The sequence below is a fragment of the Orbicella franksi genome, chromosome 1 (genome assembly GCF_964199315.1).
Source record: "Orbicella franksi chromosome 1, jaOrbFran1.1, whole genome shotgun sequence".
In the NCBI taxonomy this organism is placed as follows: domain Eukaryota; kingdom Metazoa; phylum Cnidaria; class Anthozoa; order Scleractinia; family Merulinidae; genus Orbicella; species Orbicella franksi.
Genome location: NC_138145.1, coordinates 41504649 through 41517288, shown reverse-complemented (window position 1 = coordinate 41517288; position 12640 = coordinate 41504649). Strand labels below are relative to the sequence as shown.

General features: G+C 38.0%; 1 protein-coding gene across 1 annotated transcript in view; it reads right to left on the bottom strand.

The window, feature by feature from the left end:
* Positions 1–7418, bottom strand: part of LOC145481309 (uncharacterized) — a 100632-nt gene extending 93214 nt beyond the window's left edge. The window contains exon 1 of the mRNA XM_081459774.1: positions 7230–7418. The gene's annotated coding sequence lies outside the window, so the exon portion shown is untranslated. The remainder of the gene's footprint in view (positions 1–7229) is intronic.
* Positions 7419–12640: the final 5222 nt, after the last annotated feature.

Sequence of the window (12640 nt, the reverse complement as noted above, 5' to 3'; positions counted from 1 at the left end):
CTTCTATCATTAAATTTTTATCCCTTGAGTCAGAATTTTCAGGTGTATCACATAGAATTCCACCAGAAATTTAAAATGCACTTTACCTTTTGCAAATATGTGCATCAGTTCCAAAGATATTTCAGTTTGAAAACTATAAATATGCAAATGAGGTGACTGATGTTGTCATACACTCAACCCAATATTACATCAGGTTGGTAGGCTTATAGTTAGAGCTACAGGAAACACACCTATGGCTATAAAAATTATATACAGCCTCTATTTTCCTGTGGCAACTCACTCTTTTCCAGTCCCCTCTAACCTGATTTCACTAATTCAGTGATTTTCAGCTTGAAAAATGTTAAACGAGGCTACAACTTCAACCTTGTATATTAATATGCTTTCTGGATTGTGCTGATGAGGTACCATTGGCAAATATCAAAATGGAAAGCCAAAGGTGCTCAGAAAAGCCTATATCAGGGAAGGTTGAAACCCAGTATGTTGCCATGGTAACAAAACTGTTATGCTCATATTATGGAGGACATCTGCAAATTTCATCATAATAGCATTTTATGCACTGTCCCCAAGAGCCCACGGTCCCTTGTATCTGGACAATAGTTCAAAAATTGTCTGGGGTGGATGATCTAAATGGTAGGTGGGAGACTCCCAGAATATTGAGAAGAATGACTGTATAACTATCTCTTTGCAGGTTCTCATTAGACACTAACACTACTAACACGACTGAGTTTGGACAATATATATTTTGTTTTTTGGATACATGTATAAAGGAGAAGGTCACTCCAAAAAACATATTACATTTTATGTCAATGCTAATGTAAACCTTGCACTTAGGTTAGCCAATCACAGAAGTTTCAGGGTCTAAAGTGCAGGTTTTCCTTATGAAGTTCGCCTCCAAAGAAGCACCCAGGCCAAGTTTTCATGACATCATTCCGTCCGAGAGATTTTGTCCTAATGGCTTCTCACAAGCTTTTGACTACCACTCTGGGTTATGGCTGCTCTTGAGACATATTATTTTGAGCTAAACGTGCTCCAAACTCCAAAATAATAGCATTGAAGATAGTGAAGAGGATAATCGATTGGAAAAAAATAGATTTTGCTGACCTTGTGACAGATGCCAAGTCAGTTGCAGATTCTTCTCCTAATCCTGCCAATTTTGAGTTGGACAGAATGAAGTCACATGAACACAGCCTGCAAAATGAAGACAGCTGCAAAATGGTGGCCTCCGAAGTCGCTTCTTAATTCCGAGACGAAGCTCTTAAGGATAGCAGCTGGCACTTCAGAGGCTGAACCTTTGGTGAGTGGAAAAGCTGAATATTCACTTATTTATTTATTTATTTATTTTATTTATTACGATTTACTCCAATACAATACAAATACATTGTGAATAATTAAGATAACCAACTAAAAACAAACAAACAAACAAAAAGCAGTGGAGAAGGGGACAACCAATAGCGCAATGGCACCATACTAGGGATGTCCCCACTTATTAAAATTTAAAATATATATACAAATATACAAATACAAATATACAAATATTCTAATTATCCATAAGATAACTTAAAACATTCCTTTTAAAAGTTCCAATACAATTTGCTTTTCTAATGTGATTAGGTAAACTATTCCATTCATTAACAATACGGTTAAAAAAACTAAATTTAAATCCACCACTTGCTTAATAAGTGAAGACAAAAAAAGCAAGCTTTTTGGAGTGACCTCCTTTTAACTAAAAACATGTTAGCTAAATGCAACAAAATGTATATTAAACCTGAGCCATGTTCAGTATGATCTACATCTACATCTACATTTATTTAGTTGATAAAGTCCTGCAAGACATCACATCAACTGTACCAAACATATATGCACATTGATGCATAAGCTAGACAAAAAGGATAATTAAAAAATAATTCTTAAGTACAATTTACTTTACTCATTTCACGTGTTTTATTACAAAATTTATTACAAAATGATTTATTAGGATTTATTACGATTTATTGATTTATTATATATGATTTATTATGATTATGATTTATTACAAAATTTAAATCAGCCACAAAAAAATTGTTAGCAACTGATATTACTTTGTGAAGGCTTCTGGAAGGGTTATACTTTAATAAAACACCTGGCAACAAGTACTATTTTGGTTTTACCAAAGGAAGACTCTTGTTACTGCTTAAGGAAACTGTGTTTGATACAGTAGGTGTCAAAATATTATGGCTTTGATGACATGATAATGGAGATATCAGCCTTGGTAATTTCAGGGATAGGGGATAACCAATCTCCAAATAATAGAGTTATGGGACTTCCCTATCAAAGTGATGCCTGATCTCCTACAATGTACCATCCAGAATTTTGTTTTGTGGATAGCTCAAATTCATTTTCACCTCTATGAGGTACAAATATTCTAAAAACAACCAACACTGACAATTTTAAATTACAGTGGAACTCTGTTAATCTGGTTGCCAATGGGCCACAAAAATCTGACCACATTAACAGTGTGCTTAAAGGCGTTCTTTAAATAAGAAAATGACCGACTGACTGAGCTTTTGTTCAAGCCAGAATAAAGTGGCCGTGATAACAAGGTGGTTATGTGAATGGGGTGGCCATAAGGTGGGGTTCCAGTGTAGTGATGAACAGATAAGATGATCCTCCAAACACCTACCCATAAAGATTTTGGAAAGTATAGTTTGCATAATCAGTTGGACAACACACAACTTGGACCCAGAGCTGACTAGGGATATTCCATTTTATATCCACACCCCCTCCCCCAGCCACACTCACTAAATAAGTCAATATTTACGACCTAACAGAAAAGATAAAAGTGCAGAAATAACTCTTTCATAACCCTGTCTAAAGCTCATGTCAACAGAGGAAGAGGGAGTGTGGAAATAAAATAGAATGACCTTATGGCCCATTTATATAAGGCCCATTTATATGGTCTTGGGTACCCAAGACAACCCTTCTCCTGAGTTCCCCTGGCCAAGCTAACTTTTCACTTATTGCTTTGAAAATTCAACCAACCATTTACATTTAGGATCACGAACCTGTCTCACTCTGACAGGCAGGACAACTTTTCTTTATATAAACACTTTAGCTTGGCTAACCGGGACAACTCTTGGCATGGCGAGTGTCACATGATGCCTAGATTTAGAATTTAAAGCAGAAATATCAATTTACAAAGAAGAGAAAATTAACTCAGCAAAACTCACTGTGATTGAGTGACTGAGGGAAACTCAAACAAAGAGGGATATTGCACATTTGATTATTCAATAAGGGTCATGAATAGTCATGCAGGGTCAAATTCAGCCGAATGCATGAGGAAATTAATGGCAAACAATCACTTTAAGATCAAACTAAGCTAGAATTCTCAGCCCACCCACAATGGAGCAATCACAACTGACCTTTGTGAATTATTTGATGCATGTATATGAGACAGTCATTTTTCATTCTTTCTTTACAAGATGGAAGGCTGATGCCATTTAAACATTGATCAAATAATGAACAAGGGGCCCATTGCTACAGAGCTACATTGTATCCCCACCAGATTAACAGAAGATGAGGTGTTGTAAACAGATCTTTGGAAGAACTAAAAAAGCTGTGAAAACAATCACCAGCGGCCTGTGTTCCCACAGCATCTCTTGCTGAGTTAATTTGATATATAGAACATAACTTTAAAATCTCAAAATAGTCGAATTAACTAATTATGACTACAAGTATGAGAATTGTAGATAAATTTGTATGATTCCACCTAAGTATGAAGTTTGATAAAGAAACAATGGTAAATCATGGTTTGAAGAAAATTTAATTACAATTCTACTTAACAATATTATTGGATTGCTAGCTTAAGATTCCCATCAGGTCATAATACAGTTGATACAGCCTTAAACTATCACCTCAAAGAATTCTTGACCTTATAGTCCAATTGTTGAATAAAAACACAGAAGATGTCCTCCATTTTATTATTAATAGATGACAATTTACAACTCCCAGAAAAATTTGGTCGTGGAGTGCAGCCAGCTTCCCAAAGCCCTTACCCTATTTATGACCAAAATCTGCGATTCTCCCTACCCTATATACAACCAGACCAAAAATTTGATAACCTATTTACCACCATTGTAGCTGACACAGTTGCCCTAAACATAATATTTGAAGGCCTTTTGTTTATGGTCTTACCACTAATGATGAAAAATTAGCTTCTTCTAAACAACATTACCCAATTCAAGATTAGAGTACAAAACCCATACCCTATTTAAGGCCAAAATGGCCAAAACTGATACCCAAGTTATGATCAAAACGGCTGAAAAACCATACCTTTTGGGGCCAAACATACGCCTATAGCGCATATAAGGGAGTAGCCCCCACCCTGGGTCACAGTAGAAGTGGGTACCTGTCAAAAGCGGGGGTAAAGTTAAGGGCTAAGGATATACCATACCATCGAGAGCTAACCCTAAACAGGCCAACCCCACTCTTTTGGAACTGCCCAAAGACGTTGATCCCCAGGCCAGCATTGCAGTTCAGACAATACAGAGGATTGGATAAAATTTGAATTCTGTCCAGCATTTATTAATGAACAACCTCACAGTGCCCGGGGGGGGGGGGGGGGAGGGAACTCCCACAAAAATTTGATGGGGACCGCTTCACCCCTTTGTTGATCTCTTCGGGGAAATCTGTAATCCCCAAAGCTCGCCTCTAACTCTCAACATTGCTTATTTCTTACAGAGAAAAACCGTATTCAACAAGAGATACGGAAATAGGATACTAACCTTGGGTATACGATTCAGCATGTCTTTTCCACCACACGCACGTGGATACAGAACTTCAACTGTGTTCACTTTCAGAAAAAAACGGTTTCTGTTAAATATGTTCCCGTTGTACACAGTGCAAACTATGGCCAGCAATACTTCATCCAGGTTGTTGTTAACATTATAGGCTATTGCACTCAGTGTTATCACCGAATCACGAACAATAAGAACCAAAAGTCGGAACAACACCAGTTTTGAATATGTGTAAAATCCGCCATTCGATGATAGAAGGCTCTCCGTTATTTTCCTTCAAAACAATACTTAACTGTTCTCTTTTGCCAACAGTTTTTCTTCAAAAGTCGAAGAAATGTGCCATCAACATATTTCTATCCTCAGTATGGAAGGACACGGACCTGACGGTTTGCAAATAGAAGAAAATCTTCCCCAATCGAAACGCCATTTTTTCGCTTTGTGAAAAAAGCTGCGCGGCACCGTTTAAACCGGATGTGACGTCACTTTTTGTTGGATGATCCAGTACAAAAATTTCAGGAGTCTTCTGCCCCGGCCCTGGTTTACGTGGCTTTCATTATCGAAAGACAGCAACTGTATTGCTCAGAATTGAACAAGTTCAGTGAAGTATAAAAGGACAAGACCCAGTTACCGAGACAACCCTTACAAACAGCATTACTGAAAAAGTACTTTAAAATCTGTTGACTACTGTGTGACGGAACTCCTTACAACATGCAACCACTAAATATATTTCGCGCTACTGTTGTTACGAAGAATAAATGTAAACTGTGTTATTACTGTTGTTTTATTGTTCCATATGTTTACCCCATTACGCGCCAGTAAATTTTGATCACCTCTTTTAAACTTTTTTGTTCCGCTTTGTGTAATTTGTCGAATATTTTATACAAGGTTTTGCCGGAGGTTGCAACTTTTGCCAACATGTAAGACTTGTTTATCATAGGTTTCTTTTTAGTTGTGGTCACTGACACTGGAGTGTCTTGCTGACCCTTGATGCCACGCGCTATTGCGTAAGGACATAGTAATTTTAGTTTACACTTTGCTCTTCTTCTCAGCGTCTATTACATTTTGTACAGACTTTATGAGGGAGTGAAGATTGCGCGACGAGCCCAAACAGCGAGTCTATTAGTAGCGATATTTCTATGCCGGAGGTCAAACTTTTAGTCAGGAACCAATCAATATGTAGGCCAATGTTTGTTGTTGTTTGATGACCAATCGGAATAAGTCACACATAAAGGTGTTGCTCAGTTACCACCGCGATTAATAGGGACGCCTGTTTGTAGGTTATGCTGAACAATTCCTCACAGAAACCGTCCATTCTGCGTCGCTGAAGACGAGCGTAGTTCAGGTTAGTACGTGTATATGTTTTCTATTTTACTTCGCGCCTTAGTATAAGTTGTAAAACTTGTATCGAGGTCGAAAATTGGTTCAAAATAGTCAATATCTTCGGATATCTTATCGATCCGATTCTGTGTAGCGAAAACACGTGGAATCATGCACTAATTAATAACTTTCAGCCTGAGTGAATAACGCAATTGTGTTGAAAAATGTCTTTATTGCATACACTTTTTCGCAGAAAACTCTTGAATTCTTGAATTACAGAAATTTTTTATTCGATCTCGAAATCTCCCACGGCTGTATTTTGAGTCATGAGGTCTAGTTTTTCTACGTGTCATCCGTCTCCAAGTCTAAAATCGTTTAACCCACTGACAGGAGCTAAGGGCCTCGGTGTCTCGATTCGCCTGTCTCGGATGTTAAATAGTAGGAGTAGTTTGGATAGAAGTACGAGTTGGACCGTTACATCCCAAGAATCCACACTCTACGTCGGTTTCTTGTTGCAGTCGAGAAGACGCTCGATACTCGATTGATGTGATAGTCAAACGCATAAGCTCTTGGCTTGAAAAACCGTTCTCCTTTTATACCATTTTGCACTCGTATTTCGATCTAAAGGTCGTTTACAAAGCCTACAAACATTTTGCGTGATATGAAATCGAAACTATTCGTGCAGGAAATTCCCGGTAGTCCGTAGTCAGCATAATTGTCAATCAACTTTCAGTTACGGTCTAGCGTCCTTTGGTCGCTCATATTTCATTTCTGCTTGGTTGCTGTTATCGTGGATGTTACTAAAACTGGTAACGGGGAACGGAGAACGGGAGTCTGGGAATATCTTTTCACTCTGTGCGTGAGCAGTCATACCAATCTGTGGCCTGGTCGGTTTGTTAAAGACAAAATAGATGAAGAAACGAGCATGGAATATTCCACAATAATGTTAATTTTGGTGAAAGATGACTGCGGAAAAGCGGAAAGTATGTTTTGAGACGATATGTTGTCACCTATCGGCCAAAAAATAGTCGGTCTTTATGGCTTACTGTATTTTGCGAAACAAAACGAAACGAATAAACCTGTACTGAAATGAACGGCTTACTATATTTTACGAAACGAGACGAAACGAAAGGGATGAACCTGTACTGGAACGAACATATCAAGTATCACAACAGTCAGATTCCTCCGTGCGATAACGTAAACAAGAGGCTCCAAGTAGCCTATACTCACGCGCAGGATGTTACAAGTCGTATAAAATAGATACGCAATGCGTACATAGTCAGACAAGCAATTTTAAAACGTTTGCCATCTTAAAGCTAGAAATAACACGGGAGAAATGCTAATTTGAAAAAGATGCATCATAGATCTAAGACATAGATAATTAAGATGGAGGAGAGAACATAAGTGCTGTATTGCAATATGCCATCTTTATTACAAGGATATCGTCAGGCGAATAAGAAAGCAAGCCGAGTCGAAAAATTATTGATAGAGAATTAACAAACGATTCAGAATTGCGAATTGCATGAAATATCTTTTTTCATAGCTATTCTGAATTAAATCTCTTTAGGCATTTTTTGTTCAAGTATTAGACTTGTTTATGTTGGTAGTTAGGAATATATTCCAGTACTGGACCACTGTAACAAATATCAACTTTGCCTTATTTTTATTTGTAATTTGATTTTAAAGTATACTTGAAACTTGATAAAATAACAGTACTCCTCAGTCGGCACCTGGTGTTTCTTGTAAGTCATATCAAGCAATGCGATATTTCCGAGAATTGAAATATTATTATATATATCCTTACACATGTTGCTAAAAGTGTAATAGGTTCCAACAATTGATACAAAATACAAAGTGTACTAGACTAACCAAGAAGCAGAAAAAGAAAAAGGAAAAAAAAAACTTAAACACACAAGTGTTTTATTACCTGACATTGTTCGTCACATTCTTCTTGACTCGATCCCGATAGGAAATCGAGCAATTCAGGTTTTTAATGGAAACAAACCATGTACCAGAATAACTTTAAGTATACTACAGTCCTTTTTGCATTTTCTAAAAGCTAAAGATATAAACAGTTGTCTGAAATAACACCAAAAACACTTTCTCATGGGAACTCGAGCAAGTAAATTTCAAGGTTCAGAGAAATTGTCAGGTAAAACACAGGTAAAATTTCATCATCAGTTTCATTTCACCAGCACTTTCAAGTGCTTCATATATTACTTCAAAATTTGTTTTCTACATTTGGTGTTGTTAGAAATGATTTCTTTTGAGAAGTTATTTAAAAGAGTCGCACAAAAGTTTCCAATACAATGTAAATAATTTCAGTAAAAAGTTTTTGTCCACTTGTTACTCGAACTTTTGGTGGATTCCTTCTTAACACCTAAGCTAGTATACAACTATAACTATAACTGAACTGGACGACTTTAATCTGCATTTGATAATGGCGACAACATAACGCCGAAACATCAAGTTATAGCATTTATTTTTCTTTTAAAATGATTTCTTTGTAACTGAGTATCTTTTGGGATTTGAGGGGCAAAAGAAACTTGAATATTTTGTCGTGAAATCCTCGGAGACATGCTAGAGTGTTGATATATCGAACGTGGCCTATTACCTGCCCATTTTGTTGAAAACGTCCATTTACACGAATAAGAAGCATTTTTTGACCAAAAGATTAAGTATACAAAGCACGTTTTTAGTAAACGATTCTTCGTAATATGTCCTTGAATCTCCAAAACCCTACTAAATTTGAGACTTGTCATATTGTCAGATGGCGATCGACATAAACAATGGCTCACCTCTCCAGAAACACTTTCTTGCTGTCCATGCATGCTCACATGTCAGTTCAGAATCTTAACAACGAACTAAAGTACTGATAGGTACTTTCACACCGTATCAAATTGGGAAAAAAGCACAACGTTTGCGAAAAACCGACACCTTCTTGAAGAATCCAATATGGCGTACGGAGCTCCAAAGAGCGTGGTAAATGTTTGCATGCATAAATTTGCATGCACAAATGTGACACCAAAACGGAGAAACGGAGCCCATGTTACAACTCATGCACCATACTGCGCATGAGTAACTAGGAATAAAACAGCGGAAGTGTAGAATTTGTAAATTGGAAGATCTGTATTTTGCGAAACGAGCTCTTCGAAGACTGTGACGATATGTAACTTATTTCTTCCGATTCTTTAACACTTTTCGCAGGTACAGCTCTATACAGCAATGATTTTTAAACAAAAGAGTTCGAGCCAAAAAGTCAGAAGTGCCCCGTTTCGCAAATTACAGATCTGTATTTTGCGAAACGAGCTGTTCGAAGACTGTTAAGATATGTAACTTTTTTCTTCCGATTCTTTAACACTTTTCGTAGATAAAAATCGATACAGTGATGATTTTTGAACAAAGAGTTCGAGTTTGGTTAAGTTAAGGTTTACTATACAACCCGTTTGAGGTTGCTGTTGTTACTGTTGAGGTTACTTATATCACCTTGGTAACGAAAGAAGTAAGGCAGTCACGCCAATGTCAGTCACGTATTTCGCAAATTTGCGAAACGGGCCACATCTGACCGTTTCGAATTTAATTCGCTGTTTTAAAACCATCACTGCATCGAGTTTCATATATGCTACGATCTTGTCCTTTTCATCTAAACATGAATTTAAGCTAATGACCCTGTTTTGTGGTCGTGGCTTCAGTTGGTTTTCTCCCCTAAGAGGTACAAATTCTTACATAACACATTATCTCCTGAGATATTCTTTCGTCCCAATACCCTAAAAGGAATCGCAAAAGCTCCAGCTGTGGACCTTTTGAGGCTTAACACCCTAAGGGGTACCACAACCCCTTTCTTAACCACTAAAAGGTACGACGAGCACCCCCCGTCTATTTTATATGGGAGTGCCCCCCCGGTGCCCTTGTCCTTTTAGTCGCAATATTCGTTTCAAGCCGATTGATATCATGTCATAATTCAGAAGCGTGCACACTTTGTAAGTAGCTGTGTTCTTTATATATACCACTATCCCGTTTTATGGGCGTGGCTTGAATTTTTTTTCACCTCTTAGGGGCAACAATTCTAAAACAACACATTTAAAACTGAATGTGGTGAGTTGTGAATTCCCGGTGTAAATGCGACAAAATTAAACATCAGTTGCTTACAAGAAATAAGAAGTTAATCGCAGTGATATACATGATGATAAAACGCATTGTTGAAAAACAAAAACTATATCTTTTTACTTGTCGTTTCGCAAAAAAAAAAAAAAAAAAAAAAAAAAAAAAAATGGGTTGATTGACAAATGTCTCCTGCCATATTTGTGTCAGCTCAGCTCCCGCTGTGGACCTTTTGAGGCTGAACATGCTAAGAGATACCAAAACCGCGTTTTTAACCCCTAAAAGAGCGTCCCCGTCATTTTTATATGGGATTTCCCTCGGGGATAGAAGTAGAGAGGCGCTGCGATATGACATGGATATTGATGTTTCCTTTTGCCAAACATTTGGAAACAGATCGAAACAATTAAGTTGTTTTAGAGTGTTGCAAACTTAAAGCCAAGTAATAGTGAAGAAACAGAAAAAGAACTCGAGGAAAGGAAAACTAAATAGTTCAAATGTAAGAATACAATCTGGTAGATACCCTCTAGTAGACTGACAGGGAATATTCCAGTGAAGTACCCAGACCACCTTTCGGTCTTGTTGTAGCTACAGGTTGACGCTTTCATCCGCAACGTCAATTGTTTTATTCACTCTCGCTTATTCATGTCCTTCGCCAGCTTCCTCATTTGGAAAACTACATACTCAATAAATAAGGTAAATAAGGACACACATATTTCTCTCTATCTGTATTTGCGAATTAATTTTAGCATCAGCCAATTGATCCTGAGTGTGCATATTATACCGTTAAGGGTTGACAGATATTAATTTGTTATATCGAGGGTTTGTAAGTTTGCTTCTAAATTATTAGTTTTTATTAGTTTTTTCTTTACAACTCTTGTATTAATTTTGTAAATATTTTTTCCCAAGTGTTTGATGTACTTTTGGTTTGTGATGCATATTAAAGAAAGCGCACGTCGCTTGTGTGAACACAGGCCTGGAAGTTGTTACCTATTACATGATAAATGTAATCTGTGAAATCTTTAGTCCTGAATGACCTTCGCGCTGTTTATCTAGCAGTGACAGGAATCCCAAATTGGTCCAGGCCAAAGCGGGTTAAGCCGCTTGGTCTGTTGCAGTGAGCAAAATCGACAGAAACTCATTATGTTCTTAGAAGAAAAACAAGTCTGCGAACGACTAACATTGTTGGGTTACCCCCCCCCCCCTCCCCGCCCACCTCCTGCGTTAAATTCACCTCTACCCATTTATACCACCCAAGTGGACAGAGGCATTGTCAGTGGTTTAGTGAAATCACTCCTAGTGAGATTCGTGCCCAGTCTTGATCATTCACTAAGACGTGTTGGATGCTCTTTCCCATAATCCCTCTCGTCTAACAATTACACAAGAGATCGCTGGCAACGAGTCAGGTTAAGTAAGTTTTCACTGTCCGAGTGATATTCCCAAACGTTTAAAAGATCTTGCGTGCTGCGCAAAACATTTGAAGGATAATAGCGTTTATTTGACTTTAAAAATATACTTGGATATTATCTATTTATCAGTTCCCCGAAGCTCACAGTTTTCCTCGAACGTATCTCCGGGCTGAGATAGCTGTTCGCTTTTCGGAACAGATAATCCGCAGACAAATACCCATTACGTAAATTGACGAAATGATGTGGACATTTCACTTTGTTCTTAACGAAGTGATAATATGAAAATGGCAGGAAAAATTTTTAGCGCGGAGTGGCACGTTCTTCACTTTTCGAGTTGAATGAAACACGTGTGGAAAGCGAGCGAGACAGAGTTTTCTCACCGAAATGTGATCGTGACTAAAACACCACAGGAGTACATACGAGTAATATACGAGTACATACGAGTACATACGAGTAACATACGACTAGATACGAGAAACATACGGATACAGACGACTACATACGGTAATATATAGGTTATACATCAATACATTGGTTACATACAAATACATAGGAGCAACATACGATGGCAGGAGGGTAATAAACATGAAATGTACCATTTTGCTCTTTACATTTCATGTTTACACGTGCGCGGGTCATGTCTTGCACACATACGCGAGCGAGCGCACACACACACGCCCGTAACAGCACGCCACACACTCACCTCGAAGCTTTTACTATGCTATTACTTCGAGGGAAACAATTGTATGAGACATTTGCGCGCGGTAAATCTTGTGTGCAATCAGCACAATCTACGTTTATTTGACGCGCAACGTTGCATCTTATCACATCAGCGCTCCGGTTTGCTTGTTTGGCGTACGTATGGAGAACGTATTTATGTTTCACAGGCGCATGTGTGTGGTGCACGCACGCGTGTGGCACTTGTGTGTGTGTGTGTGTGTGTGTGTGTGTGTGTGTGTGTCGGGGGGGGGGTATTTTTTCATTCAATGAATTGAACCCCTCTCCATTTCCTCAAGTAAGGGGTAAAACAGTCTAACTTTCTTT